Genomic DNA, 6939 nt, shown 5'->3' on the forward strand with positions numbered 1-6939 from the left:
CATATAGTGATTCCCTTCTTGAATAATTATTTGTTAAATACATCCATTTAAATATGATGTAAAAATCAATATTAATCAATTCCTTCATAAAAGTATGAGATAACACACTCTCATTGATAAATGTCACAAACCCACACATCACCATTTTGATGTGCAACTACCCCAAAGCGTCATTTTATCTGTTCCTTGATGTCTTCTCCCTATTGTAGGTGAAAGGAAATGACGGTGAATTGAGACACACAGAGTGCATGTTTAGAATTATACCCAGGGTCCTGGTGGAAAGGGAACTAGGAACTAGGTGCCTCTCAAGAGATGGCTGCTGTTAGTTTCTTGTGATAACTACACATGTGAGAACACACCAACATCAAATGCAGCAGAATGCATGTTCATATTGAGGGTTCCTGGAGAAGATGAAGCTCCCATACACTAAGGCTTCCATTGTGTGTCATAAATTAATTTTTCTGTTAGGCATTAGGAATGGTATAAATTATGTGTTACATGGGAGAAGTGAGGAAACACAAATTTGTGTATTCAGATTTTCAAGGAGAACCTTAGGAAAGGCTCTCACTGAGCAGTCTACTTTGCACATTCTTTCTCACATACAGACACTTGCATGTAAAAGTAAATGTGTATCTATACATATTTATCGATACAAACATGTTTATGCTTAAGCATATAGATTATATACATTATTTGTATATGTTTATATATATGAATTTAGAGAGAGAGAAATACACATATCTCAAACATATACATGTTTGAGTATATAGAGCGGCCATCCTCTTTTTTTCTTTTCTCAGAGATTTCTCTCTGTCGCTTTACTGCCTCCTTTTCAACTGCCTTCTAAATGAGTACCTGAATCAAGCGCTGAGAGTGTGGCTCAGGTGATAGAGCACCTGCCTCGGAATTGCAAGAATCTTCAAAATATCCATGATACATTTTGTATCTTCATATATTCACATATTTCCCCATTTCTCTCACGATGTAGAACATTTCCATCACGTTATGAGGAGTTTCTTTTGTTCCCCATAAGGAGTTTCTACTCTAACTTGCCCCCTTTCCATTCGTTTTGCTTCTTGTCTAACATCTATCATTGTAGGCCTGAATTGCGACGATGGAAAGCTGTCTAGAAATCGCCTTCGAGTGCACCTGACCCGCAGAAAGAAAAGGGAATCGCAGAATCAGCAGGACAAAGGACAGAATAACAGGAGAATGAGACTCACTAGACAGTAAGTTGGAAAAGAGCTTTACAATTTGAGGGTGGGAAAGGAATGGGAAAGGGAAAATGGAAGAAATTGAAGGAGCAGGTAATGCTGTGTGAAAAGAAAAGTCCTCATGACAAGGCCAACCCGCCTCTACCTGGGCAGGCTGCACACTCTCTTGGATTTGGGCATCTGCAAAGATTTTCTGCTCCTTGCACTTTAGTGGTGAAAGGGCCTGGCAGGTGTGAAGTGGCCTCAGCAGCAGGGGTCTCAGGGAGTGCTGGCATTTGGCCCTGGCACTCCTTGCTTTACCCCACAAGCAGCACTAGGAGTTCCTGCAGCTCCTTCTTCTCCACCTTCTCCTGGGTCAGCTGCTTCACACACTCATCTTTCTCCTTACACGGCTGGTCCAGGACTTCCATGTGTTCTTTGCACAGAACTATGGGGTCGGCCAGGGTACTGATGGGTTTGGACAGCAGGGCTCACTGGCGCTGAAGGTCCCCTACTGGACTCTGTTGCTCCACCTGGTCAGGCACGGCCTGCGGAAGCAGGTTTCCATCTTCTTCTCAGACACCCGCGTGTCCTGCTTGCTGTTCCCTGATGGACCATGGTTCCTGCTCTCTGGGAACAGGGCCTTCTTCTCCAGCTCTGTCTGGCACGGGGCTGCCAGGTTTCCAGGCACTGGCAGCGGGCCTGCTCCTCCTGCATCTGCTGGCTGAATTTCACTTTGGTCACCTCTGCACCTGATTGGGCTTTAATGTAAAGGGCCTGAGATCCCTTAGCCAGAAATCTGGCCCCAAAGCTGCTGAAGTCCATCCCCTGCGCCAGCCACAAGCCTGGTAAACAAAACCCGCCAGTCAATCTTTCAGCTTCTTTTTCCCAAACAAACAATCGGACCAAAAAACTTCCTAGATAAATCACAAGAGAAAAAGACTTTCTGAACTGTTTAGATTCCGAATTTTGTGGAGACACAAGTTTCCTATCCTGCCCTGACCCCCGCTCCCCCCAAAAAAATATCCTGAAGAAGAACCTTTTTTTAAAAAATTCTTTTTGTTGTTGTTCTTTTTCTTTGGGTTTTTTTTTCTTCCACCCCTTCTTTCATTTGCATTTATAGGTGTTCTTATTTTAGCTTTACCATTCTACATACACTTTTTTTTCTCTTTTCTCTCCTGCATCCCTCTGTCACTGTCGTCATTCCTGGAAACATAGTGACAGCTCTGGGTACAGACTGAATACAAATGATATCTATATTGATACAGTCACCTGTTTTTTAATCTCCTGGTCTCAACCCTACTATTTTTAAGTAATAGCTCACAATAGTGAGGAAACTCCCCCCACCATTTCTTTCTCTTTTCTTTTTTTTATTTTTTTTGTTGTTGTTCTTTTTGCTTTTTTGTTTCTCTGTATTTTCTTCTGTATGATTTTTTTTGATTTTTGTGCTTGTTGTTTTCTTACTTTCCTTTTTTTCTTTCTTTATTTAAAAAATTTTCCATCATTGAAATCTCCTATATCTACCTCCCCCTTTTCTCGATATATTCTTCTTATTACCCCTCTTACTTTCATAAGTTTTATCTAATACTTTCCAAAATTTGTACTCAAATACGCTACCTGATAATCAACTTAGGTCAGGTATGCTTACGCCATACCATTTCTTCATTACTATAATAATATTATACTTCTACGTTAGTCCTTTTGTACCTCCCCTGATCTCTCTCAAACTATTTTTCTATCTCTGGTCGTGTGTTCATCTTTTGACCCTTATAATGCATGGATCTACACTTGATGGCTGTTGAGCAATACTGTATATCTAGATGTTCAATGATACTCTAGGTCCAGAGGGGCTTAAATACAATAGAGATTGGATTGAGAGGCATATTGTTTTGGTCAAAAATCGGGGACCAGTGGTTGTATTAGACTGGTCCAAAAAGAAAGAGTCATAATACCAATAAAAAATTGTGAACATCTAGTGTATGAGAGCTAAAGAGGTTGAGGTTGGTTATATCTGAAAAACAATAATCGTGTTTAGTATTAATCATGCCCCCACTTTCAAATGGGCAGAACAAGAAACTCAAGAAAAATGTCAAATCAAGGAATAACATCCCCCACCCAACATAAACAGACAATGGAACAGTCACTGGCAAACCTAGAGAAGAGTCTTCAAAGTGCTTTACAAATGCAATTGATAAACATCATTAATGGAAAATACGAAAATATAAGGAAAGAGATAAGGGAGGAAGCCATAGCTAAACAGGAGGAAACAATAAACAAGGTGATAAATAAAAAAGGAAAAGCCATAAAGGAGGCCATAATAAAGGTTTTTCAAAGAAAAATGGATGAATTAATAGAAACCACAAACAAAAAGTTGACCGAACTCCAGCAAATGTCCAAAGAGAAGAAAGCTACTGAGCTAACCACTCAAAAGGAAAAAAAGGAGCTAAAGAAATCTTTACATGATCTAAAAGAAGAGATGCAAGGCATCAAAAATGAGCAATTAGAAGCAAGAGAGATGGAGAATAAAATAGATAGCTTTGAAAGCAGGTTAGACAATGCAGAAGACAGAATTTCTGGGGCTGAAGATAATTTAGTTGATATAGAGAAAGAACAGAAAATGAGTCAATCCAAATCTAGGCAATATGTGAGAGCGCTTCAGGAGATCCAAGGTACAATTAGGAAGCCTAATTTTAGGCTAATTGGTATTAAGGAGGGTCTGGAGAAAGAGGTCAATGGTATTGGAAATATACTTCAGGGAATCATCACAGAGAATTTCGCAAATATCCAGAAGGGCGGGCCCATTCAGATACAAGAAGCGTTTAGAACCCCAAACAGAGCTGATCAGAAAAGAACATCCCACCGCCACATAGTAATCCGAATTGGACCAATAGAGACCAAAGAAAGGATCCTAAAGGCAGCCAGGTCGAAGGGATCAATAAGCTATGAAGGCAAAAAAATCAGAATAACCCCAGATTTCTCAGCAGACACTATGCAAGCAAGAAGTGTCTGGAAGCATATGTGTCATGTCCTTAAGTCAAATAACTACCAACCAAGAATAATGTACCCAGCTAAGCTCTCATTCATAACTGAGGGAACTATAAAAACATTCCATTCCAGGGAAAAGCTGCAACAATAGGTAGCAACAAATCCATCAATACAGAGAGTTCTCAAAGATGTCCTACACATAGGAAATCAAAATAAATGCAACATAGGGAAAGAAATGGCACCTAAACAGCATACCATCTAAGGACCACAAGCACTGTCAAGACACAGGCTCTACTAACAGAGATTTGCAATAGAGCAAAATCTTGATACATAAGGACACATAATGTGAACCTAATTGAAAGGACCTCCAGGATAGTGAAACAAAAGCCATATAATGAATGATTGTCGTCCTTAATGTACTATGTTGTCTCTCATCTCCTTTGCTGTCCCTTGGTTATCTCATATTGGTATAGTATCTCACTTTGTTATCTGATATATTGAACTTATTTGTATTTGGATATTTGAAATTTGATAGGGAAGGGGGGAAAACCAAGATGGGTGGGGGGTGTGGAGGGGGAGGGAAATGGGTACCAAGACATGTGAAAGGGTATCAAAGTATGTGAATTAATGCACCTTCTATCTGGCAAATATCATGTAACCCTTTTACTAATTACAATAAAAAAGAAGCATAAAAAAGACACAGGGCCTAATAAAAGCTTTTAAAAATGGTAGGAACTAATAAGTATCTCTCAATCCTAACACTCAGTATCAATGGACGTAACTCTCCAATTAAACGGCATAGATTATCTAGTTGGATCAAAAAACAGGATCCAACGTTCTGCTGTCTTCAATACACACACCTTACCCAAAAAAAAACATTTTTTTGTAAGTGAGAGGTTGGAATAAACTCTATCAAGCTAACAGCCCCCATAAAGAGGCTGGAGATGCCATCCTCATATCACATAAAATAGACTTCAAACTACAATTAGTGAGAAAAGACAAAGAAGGTTTCTACATACTACTAAAGGGATCTTTCCTCCAGGAAGACATAATGATCCTAAATATGTACACACCCAATCCCGGAGCTCCAGACTTCATCAAGCAAACTTTACTTTCACGGAAACCATACATAGATCGAAACACAGGGATTGTTGGTGACTTTAACACACCACTCTCACATATGGACAGATCAACAAGGCAAAAACTCAACAGAGAAACCTTAGAATTGAACAACTATATAGACCAACTAGGTCTAAAAGACATCTGCAGAATATTCCACCCAGCAACAACACAATATATGTTCTTTTTCAGCAGCACATGGAACATTTTCCAAAATAGACCACATCTTAGGCCATAAAACAAACCTGGACAGATTCAGAAACACTGAAATTATTCCCTGCACGCTCTCAGACCACAAAGGCATCAAATTGGAACTGAAAACACATCTCCACCAACGAAAATCCTGTAACTCATGGAGACTGAACAACACATTGTTGAATCACCAATGGGTCATCGAAGAGATAAGAACAAAAATCCAACAGTTTATGACATTTAATAATAAAGAGCACACAAATACCAACTCCTTGGGGACATGGCAAAGGCAGTACTCAGAGGAAAATTTATACTTCTGAGTGCCTACAACAACAAGTTGGAAAAATCACAAACCAACAAGTTAATGTATCACCTGAAGCTCCTGGAGAAAGAGCAACAAACCAACCCTAATCCCAGTAGAATGAAGCAAATTATTAAAATCAAAGCAGAATTAAATGATTTGGAATCCATAAAAACTATAGAAAGAATCAACAAAACAAGGAGTTGGTTCTTTGAAAGAATTGACAAAATTGAGAAACCCTTAGCAATCCCTATCAAAAAAAGAATAGAGCATACCGAAATAAACAAAATTACAGACAAAAATGGTAATATCATGACAGATATTACCAAGGTCCAAAGTACCATGAGGGAATACTTCTCAAACGTTTACGTCAACAAATTTGAGAATCTAGAAGAAATGGATGAATTCCTAGACAATATTAACATACCCACACTGAACAAAGAAGAACTGACCCAACTAAACAGGCCTATTTCAAGCACTGAAATAGAAATGGCAATAAGAGAACTTCCACCTAAGAAAAGCTCAGGGCAAGATGGATTCACCGCTGAATTGTATAAGGTCTTCAAAGCATAACTCACAACAATACTCCTCAAGCTCTTCAACGTAATTGAAAATGAAGGTTGTTTACCAAACTCATTCTGTGAAGCCAGTATAACCCTCATCCCCAAACCAGACAGAGATTCATCAAAGAAAGAGAAATATAGTCCTATTTCTTTGATGAACATCGATGCAAAACTTCTCAACAAAATACTGGCCAACCGTCTAAAACAACTTATCAAAAAAATTATACACTATGATCAAACAGGATTCATCACAGGGAGGCAAAGCGGGTTCAACATACGCAAATCAATTGATATAATTCAACACATCAACAAGAGCAAGGACAAAAATCACATGATTGTCTCAACAGATGTGGAAAAGGCATTTGACAAGATCCAACACCCCTTTATGTTAAAAGCTCTGGAGAAACTAGGAATCCATGGAACATTCCTTAATATTTACAGGCTGTGTATGACAAACCCACAGCTAATATTATAATTAATGGCTAAAATTAATGCCATTCCCTCTAAAATCAGGAATGAGACAAGGATGCCAACTCTCTCCTCTACTGTTTAACATAGTGTTAGAATTCCAAGCCAATGCAATAAG

This window comes from Megascapheus bottae, unplaced genomic scaffold, assembly GCF_031878675.1.
Source record: "Megascapheus bottae isolate mThoBot1 unplaced genomic scaffold, mThoBot2.hap1 HAP1_SCAFFOLD_41, whole genome shotgun sequence".
NCBI lineage: Eukaryota > Metazoa > Chordata > Mammalia > Rodentia > Geomyidae > Megascapheus > Megascapheus bottae.